Here is a 15,775-nt window from a genome sequence, read left to right on the forward strand (position 1 = left end):
AGAAAAACATCTACCTCTGCTTTATTGACTATGCAAAAGCCTTTGACTGTGTGGATCACAAGAAACTGTGGAAAATTCTGAAAGAGATGGGAATACCAGACCACGTGACCTGCCTCTTGAGAAACCTGTATGTAGGTCAGGAAGCAACAGTTAGAACTGGACATGGAACAACAGACTGGTTCCAAATAGGAAAAGGAGTTCGTCAAGGCTGTATATTGTCACCCTGCTTATTTAACTTCTATGCAGAATACATCATGAGAAACGCTGGGCTGGAAGAAGCACAGGCTGGAATCAAGATTGCCGGGAGAAATATCAATAACCTCAGATATGCAGATGACACCACCCTTATGGCAGAAAGTGAAGAGGAACTAAAAAGCCTCTTGATGCAAGTGAAAGTGGAGAGTGAAAATGTTGGCTTAAAGCTCAACGTTCAGAAAACTAAGATCATGGAATCTGGTCCCATCTCTTCATGGGAAATAGATGGGGAAAGAGTGGAAACAGTGTCAGACTTTATTTTTTGGAGTTCCAAAATCACTGCAAATGGTGATTGCAGCCATGAAATTAAAAGACGCTTACTCCTTGGAAGGAAAGTTATGACCAACCTAGATAGCATATTCAAAAGCAGAGACATTACTTTGCCAACAAAGGTCCGTCTAGTCAAGGCTATGGTTTCCCAGTAGTCATGTATGGATGTCAGAGTTGGACTGTGAAGAAAGCTGAGCACCAAAGAATTGATGCTTTTGAACTGTGGTGTTGGAGAAGACTCTTGAGAGTCCCTTGGACTGCAAGGAGATCCAACCTGTCCATTCTAAAGGAGATCAGTCCTGGGTGTTCTCTGGAAGGAATGATGCTAAAGCTGAAACTCCGATACTTTGGCCACCTCATGGGAAGAGTTGACTCATTGGAAAAGACTCTGATGCTGGGAGGGATTGAGGGCAGGAGGAGGAGGGGACGACAGAGGATGAGATGGCTGGATGGCATCACTGACTCGATGGACGTGAGTCTGAGTGAACTCCAGGAGTTGGTGATGGACAGGGAGGCCTGGCTTGCTGCAATTCATGGGGTCACAAAGAGTCGGACATGACTGAGTGACTGAACTGAACTGAACTGAAAGGTACATTTGGTATGAAATGTTGAAAAAGACTTAAATTGTTTCCTTTATTTACCAATTTTCAAAATAATGAGTTGGTTCTCTAGCATTCTTCAAAGGTGAATAATGAGTTTTTTTAAAGTATCATTATGAAATTATGTATTAAGTTGTATGTTACGTTGCAGTCCATTTTAGTTATTCTTAAAAAGCTTAAATTGTCTCATCTTTGGCCAGTGGGAACCAATTCAAGTTGGCTTTTTCACATTTATTCTCAAGTCCTTTTACATTACCCCAGTAATCTTTGATAGTTTTCATGATTAATAGTATGATAGGATATTTTAGGCTTACCTTGAACATTTCCTATCCTAGAATCAGCCTTTGCTTCTAGGGATCTGTTTCAGGGGCAAATGTTGTTTACTGTCAATAATTGGATATAAAAGTATGTGCTAGTTGCTACTGCATAGTCCCCGTTTTTAGGCAGAACTAAGAAATACATATATTTTAAATGTAAAATATTATAGTTTATTCTGATATATCCAGTTCAAATTCGTGATCACATAATTTTTATGTAACTCACTGATTTTACATCTGTCCTTTTTTGTCCCACACCCAAAACACCAACTTAATTATCCATTTGCTTTTTCTCAGACTATGCATGCAATATAATTACAAGAATGTGCTTGTGTGTGCGTGCTCAGTTGCTTTAGTCATGTCCAACTCTTTGTGACCCCATGGACTGTAGTCCACCAGGCTCCTCCATCCCTGGGATTATCCTGGCAAGAAAAATGGAGTGGGTTGCCATTTCTTCCTTCAGGGGATCTCGCTGTAGACGCAGGAGATCGAACCTGTGTCTGCTGTGGCTCCTGTATTTTAGAATTCTTTACCACTTGAGCCACCTAAGAAGCCCCTAATTACAATAACACCACCAATTAATATCACAAAACTGTGGCTGAGGATAACAATTTAAGTTATTGTTTTGTTGTTGCTGCTTTAAAGTTTATTTCTTAGTTTAAATCATATGAGGAAAGTACTGTTAAGTGTTTGAATATGGTTTTTAAAAATTCCTGGGACTTCCATGGTGGTCTACTGGTTAAGACTCTGTGCTTCCAATGCAAGGGATGCAAGTTCAATCCCTGGCCAGGGAACTAAGGTCTCACATGCTGCATGCTGCTGCTGCTGCTGCTGCTAAGTCGCTTCATATCTGACTCTGTGCGACCCCATAGATGGCAGCCCACCAGGCTCCCCTGTCCCTAGGATTCTCCAGGCAAGAATACTGGAGTGGGTTGCCATTTCCTTCTCCAATGCATGAAGGTGAAAAGTGAAAGTGAAGTTGCTCAGTTGTGTCCGATTCCTAGCGACCCCATGGACTGCAGCCTACCAGGCTCCTCTGTCCATGGGATTTACCAGGCAAGAGTACTGGAGTAGGGTGCCATCGCCTTCTCCACACATGCTGCATGGTGTGGCCAAAAAAGAAGATAAAAACTACTATGTTTAAAGTCACTTAGAATATTCTCTGTATGGTTATGCCACCAACTCCATATATAATTAAGTTCACTTATTTAGATGGGATCACTTTAAAATTTTAATGTATTTTTGTTTTATAATTTGTAAATTATATATATTCTATGTTTCTGAAGTCACATTTTTATGAGAAAACTTCCTGTTATTCCATCTTTGCTCCTCTGTTCCCTTCTTTTTTACAGGTAACCATTTTTAAGGGCTTCCCTGGTGGCTTAGGTGGTAAAGAATCTGCCTGCAATTTAGGAGACCTGGGTTTGATCCCTGGGGTTGGGAAGATAACCTGGAGAAGGGAATGGCAACCCACTCCAGTACTCTTGCCTGGAGAATTCCATAGACAGAGGAGCCTTGCAGGCTACGTACAGTCCATGGAGTCACAAAGAGTCGGACACGTCTGAGCCACTAACACTGTGTTTTAAGGTTTTGACTTTTCATTTAATTTAAAAAGTGAGATAGGTGAATGGTAATATGCCATAGATGTTTTTTCCCACTTTGATATTTTTACTCAACAATATATACTGGAGTAGGCAGTGAATTACTTTATATTGCATATATTCTTTATTCCCGTTTAAAAATTGCATAGTACTTCACTGCATGTATGTATCATAATTATTCAACCATTTCACTATGATGGACTTTTGGGTTATTTCCATATGTTAGCCTAAAACAATGAAAAACCAGTTATTTTACCAGCAAAATGGGGTTTCTTAGGGAGCAACACAGAATTGCAGTTTGGGAGATGCAACTGTGTGAAGAACCACAAGCAAGTTCAATAAAGCAAAGGAAAGAAAATTCTTATAGAGGAGATGGGAGAGTCAGGAGAGATGTTGATAAAAAGTCCATTGAGGAAACCGAGAGTGCAAAGTGTAACAGCTCTTAATTGACTGACTTGTGACAGTCCCATTGGCTGAGCTGTTGCCAGGAAGGAAGAGATATCTTCCTCTTGCTGGCATTTGTAGTAAAACCATATTACTTCCAGCTGGAGATGCATGGTGTCTCCTTCTGTTGGGATCTGTGTGGACTTTAACTGGAACATGGGTGACAGCTCCTTCTTTTGACCTTCAGACTACATTTTATTGAGGCTTCTGTATTAATTTTCATAGAAACTTTTGCTATAAGAAACAATGCTTCAATGAATAACTTCTTTTTTGGTCAGATTCTTGGAGTGGGATTTGCCAGACAAAAAATAAAATGTATATGTAACTTTGCTAGATTCCATGAACGTCTCTTTTGTTGGGCTTTTTCTACTTTTCAGTTTAACAAGCAATATTTGAGAGTGTTCCTTTTCCCCACAACTGCCTTACTAACAGGCTGTGCTGTGAAAATTTTGAATTTTTGCCAATTTGTTGGGTGAGACATAGTATATCAGTGATTTTAATTTGCATTTCTCTTATGAAGAAGGTTGAGAATGTTTCTATTTAAGGGGCATTTGCATTTCTTTTTCTGTGAAATGTCTGTTCATATCTCTTGCCATTTTTCTCTCAGGGTGTTGGTGTTTTATTCATTTTTGGATACTCTTTATATGTAGGGTTATTAAATTGTCTGTGTTACAATGTTTTTCATATTTTCACTTCATCTAGTTTTGACCATTGATTGCCAGGAACATTTTCCCTATTCTTCACTTACAGAGGAATTGACTCGTAATTTCTCCTAGTACTTGAATGGTTCAAATGTTTATATTTAAATATGATCTTTTTGAAATTTATTCTTGGAACAGATCCAAATTCATCTTTTTCCTTATGACTACTCAGTTATCTCAACACCACTTATGAAAAAGTCCATCTTTTCTTTACTGCTTTGAGATACAGCTTTTATCTATGTTAAATTTCCATATATATGCACTTGGGTAATTTCTCAACTTTCTATTTTATTGGTCTTTTTTTTTTTCATGTGCCAATGCTACCATTAAATTATTAAGCCTTTATAGCATATTTAATATCTGATATGACACCCCCCTCCACTCTCAATGTTCTTTTTCAAGGTTTTCTAGGCTTTTCTTGTTTTTTTTTTTTTTATTCCAAATGAATTTTATAATCAATTTATGCTGGTAGCAGCATTCTTTTTTTTTTTTTTGGCCGCCTGGCTTGCAAGATCTTAGCACCTCCACCAGGAGGAACCTGTGCCCCCTATAGTGGAAACATGGTCTTAACCCGTGGACTGCCAGGGAAGTTCTGTAACAGTGTTCTGAATCAGCAGTGTTTATTGGAAGCACTATCAAGAGTTTTTTTAAAAAAGAAAATAAACACTTGACCCCACCCAGACGTAGTGAGTCTCTAGATATTGAGCCTGGGTATGCACATTTTGAAAAACTGTTCAGTTGATTTTAATAATCCCATTTAAAAATGACCTATAAAGCATAAATTCAAGTTCTAATTCCAGACCACCTTATGATTTGTTTTCCCTTATGTATTCTGTATTCTGGACCTGACTAAATGACTGCAGCATTTGCCCAGTTCCCTAAGCCAGAAATTTAGTTTTCCTTTAATCCTTCCTTTTAACTCAGTTTGTCACAAAATCTACATTTTACTTTGCTTTAAACCTCCAGTACCACTGTCTTTTACCGTTTTCTCATGGTCTCTTAAGATACCTCTTCATAATATAGTCTATCATCTGCACTATCTATACAGTTAATTTTTTCCTAAAAATAATGTTGATCATGTTACTTCTTTGCTGACCTTTGTTGGCTTTCAGGATAAATTCAACCAAGGGACATAAGGCCTTATCCCTGGTTTTCCTCCTTAGTCCCTGTTATTTTACAACTCACACTGAGTATTCCTGTTACACTGAATTTCTGACTACTGGATGGACATCAGACCTGGTAGCTTTTATAATTTAAATTTATGGTTTCTTTCTTTCACTTAGAATTTGTTCCTGTCTTCTTTGCCTGGAAAGCTCTCAGTATTTGAGATGCAGTTCAAATGGCCTTTCTTTGATAAAGCTTTTATATAGACTCTTAGAATTAGTAGATCCATCCTCTTTATTCTAGCAAAACTTTATTATTTGTATCTTTATAATGTGATTTTTGTAAGTCTCTGATCTCCCAGAAATTTCACACTTTCAACATCAACCAGAATGTGAGCTTTCATGTGTTTTCCAGCCTCTAGCAGAGTGCATAGCATATAGCAAGCACTCAAATGTTTGTTCAGTGAATGAAAACAAATAAAGCTTCATTAGTCTGTACTGATTGAAACAGAAACAAGACATGACAGTGGCCAGGTGGTTCTACTATTAAGATCTCTCATTCGTTTGGCTTTTTGTAGTTTGTAGTCAGCCTAGACTTTGTTCTCTGCACATGAGAGTTCCTTACTCTCTGAAGGTCCATGTAACCGAACCTACAATAGGATACCTGTCCATCTTTATCTCTTCCTGTTTATGAAGTTCTGTCTTGGTCCTAAGAATAGATAATGCTTTATAAAAAAAGTACAGTTTAGTCTATAGTGGTAGAATAATTAATTTATGGTACTAATTTAGAATAATTATTGGTATGAATAATTAGTCTAGGTGTATATCACATATAGGATTTTACTTATATTGGAAAAGATCTATTTGATCATTAAATTCTTTTATAATTCTGTACATGATCAAGTACTAATTTAAATGATGAACTTAAGTAGAAGAAACAGTGCTATGGGAGCCAAATTATTTTATAACTTATAATTATTTTTTCTCCACCCCCCCAACTCTATGACTATGTTGTCATCTTTGAAATAATCATATGTGATAACATGGAAAAGGGAAAGAATCATATTTAAAAATAATTTAACCATAACTTCCTAGTAAGTGGGTATCAAATACTAGAGTAATCCAGTTTAAAATTTTTAATATTTCATTATTTTAAAAATCAGTCTTAAAGGTATAGATTAAATTGGATAGTAATATATTGAATTACCAAATAACACCAAATTATTTTAAACATATTTTAATATAAAAATTGAAGTTTTTATTAAAATACATAAATTCATTTTATTATATCCATCTATGAGTTTTTCACTTGTCAACTGTATTTAAAAAATATTTTTCAAACTATGTAAAGAGCCCTTGATGATAATAAAAATACAGTTTTTAAATATCTTAAACATACCAAAATCAAATTCTTTATTATTACCACATTTACCCTTTATTTCAACATTTGATGACACTCTTAAGTTACTTCATTATTCAACCAAGAGAAAAACAACTTTGTGTTATATATGGCTTCAACTTGAAATTATACATGTATATGTAAGTTAGTCACTTTCATTATCTGTGTACCATATTTTCTATTGATTAGGCATATATTAAAATTTTTAATTATTAAATAAGTTTTCTTATGTTAAACAGTTTTCCCCACAGGTGCTTTTTTGTAAAAACTAGGCAATGTAAATTACATATTCTTATGAAACATTGTCTGGAAAGCCAGTGTGCCATCTTCAAAGCCAGTATTATTATTTCAGCATTTTATTGGAACCAAACTTTGAATTATGCTTTGCAGTCTATTTTAAAAGTATTTAAGTAAAAGATACATTCTTAGTTATATAAGTTATTCAAGTGTGCCACAACTTTATTTCCAGAGAAATGTTTTAAGAGAATTCTTATATGAAAATTCAAACAATTTGAATCTAGCTATTTCTTTTTATCCTTCCAAAATTGAATATTTTCAGCAGTAATGCTAATGATTAGACAAAATGTCTGAAACGGATTGACAGATTGTTGAAATATTAATATTAAAATACTTTATTTACACACAGAAATACCAGTGAATTGTCCTGTTTACTTCCAAATATTTAAAAATACAGTTATAAGTAATGACCCCTATTATATAAAATGCATCATATTTTTTACATGTTACTTTGCTAAAGTAATATCTAAATGCTAGCTTTCCACACTTATACTGGAATCTGTAGTTTTCTTTAACATTATTAGTAAATTTTGATATTGTGGAACTGTTGACCCAGTCATACATGTACAGAACTTGGCCTTTGAGTTAATTAAATATGAGTTAATAATATATTATAAGGAAATTATTATCCTTATTACAGTTATTAGGTAGTTACTCAAATTATAGCTTCAAAGGAATGCAGAGCATGGAAAACTCAGGATTAAATTATGCATTTGAACCTTAGGCCAGCTTTTACTGTGGAGACAGTTTTCTGCTAAGACCAGAATTGTATGTCATTGAAATTAAATGGTTTTCTGGGGATGGAAGGTTCCAGTTTTTAATGAAATTACTGAGTGTGGTGTAGTGAAATGATTAAAATCTGTATTCCGGGAATGTGGCAGGGAAAAAAAATCAATAAGTGCTAGCACAGCTTTGCTGCTCAATGTGAATCCTGAGAATGAAATAAACTATTACAAAAATAATAATTAAAAACATATCAGCACATTAATTTATTTAGCATCAGTCTCCTGAGACATCATCTTCACTAATTTTTAGCATACATTTTACTATGTAATGAGCAGCCTTCTTTTCAGATATCCCTATTAGACAGGCAGTATTTCTGCCCTTCCCCCAGTGCTCCTGCATTGCAATCATTGTACTTGCACTTATTATGTTACAAATGACCGAGGTAAGGCTGACATTCTCAGTGCATGCAAAAAGACCTAGTCTGCCAAGCTTTTTTTTTTTTCCTAATGAAGCAGCTTTGTGAAATCTCCCCATGTGTTAATACTAATGAAGATCCTCCAGCACAATTAAAATCACAGCCAGTGGCTGAAGAGGAAACATAAAACAATAGCATCTTTTAAGATACATTTATCTACATATGCATGTACAAAATACACATATATGGTCAAATTATTTTTCTATAGGTTGCCTTTCACTTACTATTCATCCTGAAGATTAAATTATGCAGTTTTTAGTTATATGAACTTTTGGGACTTTTAATGTGTTCCAGGGGGAAAACACTACCTCAATGAAAAAAATTTAATTATTTATCTTTAATTATTATCTTTAATTATTATCTTTGGTAATAAAGCATTACTAAGGATAAGGCCTTAAAAAAATTTTTTTTTTAGGAAACTATAGGGTGGTGTGCTGTAGGAGGGGATGGGGTGTACTTCACCTTTAGTTCAACTTTATTGGTTTCAGGATGTTTAAATTAGTGGAGGAAAATGAAAATGGAAGGGTAAAAAATAGGAAGTTAGAAGAAATTGTGGGGTAGACAAATAGCATACCTCGTGTGTAATTTAAAGATGGAGCAATAGGTTACCTAGTCTTAACTTGGTATTTTAAGTGTTCTAATTCCTACAATTAGCTATCCTCTCCCCACCTTTTTTGCCTTCTCACAAGTGTGTGTGTAGGGGGGACTATTGAGGTTACCTTTTGAAGTTTTAACGTATAACTTTAAAACGACTTATTATTTTAACGTTTTATTTAAATTTTAACTCAGTGCATAAACATTACAGCAGCTTAACCTTCCCGGGTTAGGGAAGTAGCATTTTATCCTGGGACCATTTTGCGTCCTGCTTTTTATTTTGAGTTCCAAACATATTACATTTAGTTGACTTTTAGATTTTAACCAAATTCTGAGTTTACAAAGTTTAGGTGAACATTGTTAATCTACGCTCCCTATTCGCCCGTGTACTTTTTTAAAAAAATTACGTTTTCAATCCTATTTTCTGTCTTCTTTACTTTTAAAAGTAAAACAAAACATTAGAGTTCCTTAACTTTTTCCTGGAAGAAGAATCGGTGCAAACTCAAAGCTACAGGATTCTTTGGAGGAAGAAGCCACCCCCTCCCCTCCCTTGGCTACTTTAGGAGCTGATGGGTCATTTATTATTGGAACTGAAATGGTATAAACAATTCTCTCTCTTTTTTCCCTTGTTAACAGCAACTTTCATTGTTAGAGAGAGGAGAGAGAGAGAAGCCTTGTTGGTTGACGTCACTTGGTTCATGAAGCCTTCGCCTAGAAGTGAAGCTGCTGAACAAACCTTGAGAAGAATCATCTCCTGCTTCAATCTGCTGCTGGATAGGAACTAATCAGAGAGAGAGAGGCGGAAGACGGAGAAGGAGGGCGTCCAGGGCTTTGCCGATCACAAATCTCACCTCCACTCCAACTCTCCTTATACTTTTCTTGCAAAAATAATAATAGAAATAAGGAGGTGGTGGGGTTTCCAAAACAAAAATCGTAACCTTTAACCATCTGGGGAAGGCAAAAATCCCATCCACCGCAACTCTCAGTTCGAAAGTAAAGGTGAGTTTAAAATCCTCGGGTGTGAGGGGTGCGGGTGAAGATGAAAATTCCAAATATTGTAAAGCCGTTTGAAACCGAAAAAGAGAAGAAACTGCGCTCCTGCGAGTGGGTTAGACTCCGGAGTTGCTTATCTGGAGGCGCTTGCCCTGCCCGCCCTGCCCGCCCGGCCGCGGCTGTTTACCCTCGCCGGTCGGTGTGTCTCTTTGTTGTGCTGGCTGGAAGGCTGGGGTGGTGCTCGGGGTCCCGGTTGCAGTTTGGGGGAGGAGGACGCGGAGATGCGCGGTCCTGGGTGGGAGGTGGGGAGTGCGGTCTCAGGAGAACGTAAACTTTATTCGTAGCCGCCAGTGCGGGACTTCGGTCTAGCAGGGCCGCGGGGCCGTGCCTCCCCCGGCGTGGGCAGACGCTGCCGCCGCGAGTCCGCCTCCTTTGTGCCGGCCTCCTTGCTCGGCCGCCGGCGCTTCGCGTGTCTTTTTTCCTCCCTGCGGCTTCCAGCGCTCAGGTCGCCGCCAACAGTTTGGTTTCTCAAAAAATCACCTCTGGCACGGTTGCGATCGCCGTTCCTACCCGGGAATAACCGCTGCTCCCCCCATCCCCGCCGGGGTAGTTTCAAGATTACCCCCCCACCCCCCCCAGTCCGCCTACTGCTGCCCTTTTCTGCCTCCGCCCCCTCTTCCCTGTAGGACTGATAAGCTGCGCCTGCCACCCCCCACCCCCCAATTCGGGTCTCTCTTGCTCTCTCTCCCCGAGTAGCTTGGGGCTTGGGAGTTTACCGAAAGTGAGCTGGGTGGGGTGGGGTGGGAGTAGGGGCAGGTGGAACTGGGAAAAGATCTGGATACCTGGAAAGTCTGTTTCAGTACGTAGAGATTAGAGGAGCATAGCTTTTCCTACAGTAATGTCTGTCTCCTAGCAGTTCTTCCCCGGGTGCTGCCTCCTGTTCTCAACTCTTCTTCGCTCTTTTAATCTTTTTGCTCCCCTTCCCCCGCTCCCTTCCCATTCGCGGCTCCTCTTCTCTTAAAGTAATTCCACGAACCTCAGAAATGGGACTTGGGAAAGGAAGTAAATGTTTGGAGAGTCAGAACTGGCCCTGCTGTTTGGGAGATTTTCCCTTCTTTTCTCTCCTTCTGTATTTATCTTTTGTGTGTTGCTTCCTTATAAAGAGAGAAGCAGCTGCAGTCCTTGGCCGAGTTGCTGAAATTTATCCCTTTGTGTATATTACAATATCCTCCATTTTTTTTCCCTCTGCCCTCTAAACAACAAGCGTTTCGCCATCTTGGGCAATTTTTATTCTCAAGTCTCTCTCTCTTTTTTTAATTTTTATTTTTCAAAGACTGGGAAGAAACCTCAGAAAGTCAAAAAGTGTGTCTGGTTAAGATTCAAAGTTTAGGGAATGTTCAGGGGGCCCGGTGACGTCATGTAAACTTTATGAAGAAATTTTACCAGGAGTAAATTTTTCGCTTAATTTTTTCCCTGTTTTAAGCGACCATGTGAAGGACCATGTAACTTACAGGTTAACGATAAGCTGTTCTGCTTATTTTTGTGTCCTGCTCTCAAAATGAGCCTTCGGCGTCTGCACATTTTATGTTTTGGTAACAGGTGGAAAACTGTGCGAAAAAAAGGTGGAAACAGTGGTCTTTGGTATTTAGCAGGCTTTTGTGTATATGTTTTTTATACTTTAAAGGATTTGAATATTTGCATGTTTCCTTTTTTATTTACTCCACTCCTGTGGATTTTTCTTTAATCAGCTTGGTTAATATTTATGTATACTTATTTTAGATGACCTAGATCACTTCTTGTAATTAACTGTTCTGTTTTTTTACATATTTCTTTGCATTTTGAAGGTACAGTTTTCAAAAAAAGCTGGAGATACTGGATACTTTAAAAATATAGTAGCAGATATTAAGTAAAATGATTGGTGAAAATATAGTTAGTGTTTAAAAGGCAACATTGATTTAAAAATATATTTTATAATCTCAAGTTATATGCTCTTTTGTCAGCCATTATGAAAAGATAAACAATAAAAACTTGTGTTTTAATTTGCTTGTCTAAAATAGTTTTTCCCCTCACTAAAGTTCGGTTGGTCACATGATCAAACTTAATGATATACTGACTGGTATATAAATAAGAGGCAATGCAAATTGAATGGGAAAGTGGAATTCTATCTCCTGTAGTCATTTTCAGTCAGCATATTTACTTCTCTTCTAACAAGGACATGAAACTGTCTGTATTTAATTTGCATTCTCTTTGTCTTCTGGGTTGGGGAAAAACATTGACTACCATTAACTCAAAAAAAAGCTAATAGAAACAATTCCAAGTACATTGAAAGATTTGTCTAACACATAAAAACTTAGGTTGTATATGGTATGTTTCTATCGCTGTAGCAGTCTTATTTGGTGTTATCTGCTATGCTATTTATTTAGAGATTTGCTTTATGTAAAACGCAATACAGAAAGCTTGACTGAATTGAATGTCTGACATTTATGTGAATCGTAGGTAGGTGAAAAATGTTTAAATAGTTAAAAGCACATAGAACAGATGGTTCTAAATTATACATGCAACAAAGGACTAGAAGATTTGGCAGATTATAAATGGCAAGCACAGAGGATAAGCAGTTTAAGAAAATGGGAGTTAAGTACGTTTGATGTCTCACACCTATTGTAAACACTGTACATATTGTCACTCTGCTGCATAATCAATAACTTCCACACATTGAGGCTCTTGTAAGTTTCAGACAGAAAAAAGCAGATTTTATAGATGTTTGAAATGAATGGTGAATGTAAAAGTATGTAAAGCCTGTGATGATGAGTTTTTCTCTTTCTTTTTTTAAAGAAAATTATATGCTTTAAAATAGGGAATTATTTGTAAGAACTTAATGTATTCATATAATGGTTTGGACAGAAATAGGAGTAGATACATATTTTGAAATACAGGGGGATAGTATATTTGCTGTTATCTGTTATACTAAGGCTGAACTGTAGCAGCATTTACTGTTTCAAACACTCTTGAACAATTATTTTTAGACTCTTCAGTCTTGAAAATGCATTTATTAGAATACTATTAGCATAAGTTACTAAACACATTAAATGAAAGAAGCATATGTTAGTAATACTTTTTGAGTTTTGTATGTAAAATAAGATTTTACTTGGTAACTATAGTTTACTCTCAGTTTTAAAAATGGAACAATTTATATGTAGTTTTGCCTTTCTAGAAGAATCTGAGTAATATTTTGCATTTTCAAAAGATTTAAAATAACTTATTCAACTTGGCAGAAATTTGTTTTTATTTTTGTAAGCCATTTATTTAAAATGCATATGAGACTGTAATGGAAACCTTGGAATTTTAATTCTGTTGCCCTTTTTCCCATTTCTTTGTTTGCATGTTTATTATAGAACTACAGTGTAAAGGAGCAGATGTTTTGCCAAACATCCTGATGTGTTGCTTTTTCTTATGGGAGTGCATAACTGTTCCTTCTGATGCATCAACTTGACAGCTGGTTGATTTCATGGAACTGCTAAGAAGCCATTAGTGGTGTCATTGAATTGAAACAGAACAGTCACTCCCAGCTTGAACTGCAATTGTTAATGTCTTTGTTGCTACTTTTGTGTTACTATACAAGATGTAGGATATTACAGTTGCACAAAAGTTTAGTTTTTTGTCTTATCCCTTGAATTAGTCAAAGTATGTTATAAAACTTGATTACTTTTAAGTGTAAAGATTTATCAAAGAAGGATTTTGAGCTGTAGTTTGTGAGTTTTTGAACTAGTCCTCCTTAGACCTATCAAAGGAAGATAGGATTTAGCACAAAGTGATGTGGTGATTTTGATCCCTGTAGGAAATAATTTTATCAAGGTTTAATGATTTTGAATTAACCTGATATTCTGAGGGATTAATTACCTTGTGAGGTTAAGAAATTTTTTATTCCATTTAATTAAATATTTTATATCATGAGTCTTTAAAAATATTGTGCTTTTAAATTGTTGACTTGTTTGATTAAACATTTCTTTAAACTTTTGTTATAGAAGATAATCAGAAGAGAGAATAGTTATTGACAAAAAGGGCAATGTAGGGTTTAATTTCCTTTATGAGGAGGTAAAATAACATTCAGTAATGGACTAGCAATAATTTAAGATTTTAAAATTTGAAATTATATTTTTATTAGTTAACTTTTATTGGTAGTTGCAACTGTCATACCGTGGTACTAAAATGGTGTCAGATCATCCCATTGGTGCCAAGGCGTTTTCAGCTTTTTCTAATGACTTGCTTTTTTTTTTCTCTTCAGAGGGAGAGGAGATAGGAGAGGGGGAGAATAAGAGTGATAATCTCAACAGAAGAAAACACATTTTAAAAAAATTGTGTAAAAAGCTTAAGGATGATGAGTTTAAGGATAAAATGTAACTTATCACTATGTTAAAAGATATTTTTTAGTTCCAATATTTATTGATTTTTAATTTTAAAATCTTTAGACTAACAGTTTTTCAGAGCATGACATTTGTAACATACTTAAAATAGTTTACCTTTAAAAGAAATTCTTAAAATGTGAAATTGATGATTAGAATAGATAATTTGCTGAGTTAAATCCCATTAAAAGGACTTCTTAGACAATATAAACAAATTTAAACACTTAAAATACACCGCTGAGTGATTCCTGAATTATGATTTCCTGAAATCATAAGTTTATGAAAATGCTTTTCTTTTAAATAGATCATACATTACTGAGACTAAAGGTAAATTTTATACTCAGGTAATAATAGTTACTTTTATATAACCATTTGATATAATCATCATGCAGTTTCTTAAAATTATTCTATTACCTTAGCCTATGATTCAAATTTTAAGAAATATATTTACTCATAAAATATTTGTATCATGTCAGATATTCATATACTCTAAATGGTAAATTGAGCTGTATATTAAATTAAACTTTTTTAAGGAATATCAGTGCTTAGCTCATTTTTAGAAATGATATAATTTTAATTGTAGTGCAAATAAGCATCTCAAATTTAAGTAGGAATTTTTCCACATTGGGTTTCTTAAAGGAAAGCAGTTCTAAACAGAAGAGTCAAAAAGTTTTTTGTAAGTTTATTTGTTGACTCTGTTAACTTTGAATAATGAGCAATAAATATATTTGATTAATTTACAATTACATATGGAGCTTAAATGAAAGTGAATTAACATGACTTTTAAATCTGTTTTAAATGTGATATGATTTGTGGCATTATAATATAGTCTGAGATGTAAAATATTTAAGAGATCTGATATTTTTAAGTTAAACACTGCACTTTTTTAAATGAATGGCTCTTAAGAACATAAGATGAAACTACTGGTTTTATCTTACATATTTAAAAATTTACTCTGTAAATTGTTTTTAATTTTTTTAAATAAAATTAATGCTTTAAAAAGTTATATTTATAACTTACGACATTTGGCTTGTAGTTTGGTTTTTTAATGCCTTTCAAATGAAAATTAAATGTTAGAGATAATAGTAATGGAGCTAATACATAGATCAGAACCTTTACTGACTTTATGTGTATACATGTGTACATGCTTATGTATGTAAGAAAAAAGCATTTTGTTTATAGATGATTATTGTACTTTAGTGATGTGTAGACATAATTGTGTGTTTTTCCTCTGTTTTCTCCTCTTAACACTTTCCCAGAAGCATGCACTCATTAATCAAAGACGGTGCACTCCTGCTGAGGGCAGAGAGGTTCATCAAATTGGCAGTCAGTTTGGTGTAAGGAACGGTGTCCTGAAGCTCTTAACTCGCTGGGACATAAATAAATCTAAGGTCTTTGTATGCAAACCCTGGAGGTTAATACTGTATAATTCAATGTCCTGTCTTTGTTTTTATGATTGATGTTTTTAAATGTTTCAAGCTTGATGCAAGTCTTCTTGTAGGTCAGGTCTGACAATCTGATTGGCTGAAGTCAGAAAGCATTAGGTTGTCAGAAGGACTTTGAGTATGCTGCAGAGATTTTGATTTTTTTTCCTACTAGAT

The 15,775-nt window shown here is 35.5% G+C and overlaps 1 protein-coding gene across 17 annotated transcripts in view; it reads left to right on the forward strand.

Moving 5' to 3' along the window:
- BAZ2B (bromodomain adjacent to zinc finger domain 2B) overlaps window positions 1-15,775 on the forward strand; it is a 421,537-nt gene that overhangs the window by 78,562 nt on the left and 327,200 nt on the right. For 16 of the 17 annotated variants that reach the window (XR_003514169.1, XM_027559752.1, XM_027559720.1 and 13 more), the window contains exon 1: window positions 8,705-9,780. The gene's annotated coding sequence lies outside the window, so the exon portion shown is untranslated. Of the gene's footprint in view, window positions 1-8,704; window positions 9,781-15,775 lie in introns of those variants that run through there. The other variant, XM_027559699.1, reaches the window with a different exon arrangement.

The sequence above is a fragment of the Bos indicus x Bos taurus genome, chromosome 2 (assembly GCF_003369695.1).
Source record: "Bos indicus x Bos taurus breed Angus x Brahman F1 hybrid chromosome 2, Bos_hybrid_MaternalHap_v2.0, whole genome shotgun sequence".
NCBI classification, from domain to species: domain Eukaryota; kingdom Metazoa; phylum Chordata; class Mammalia; order Artiodactyla; family Bovidae; genus Bos; species Bos indicus x Bos taurus.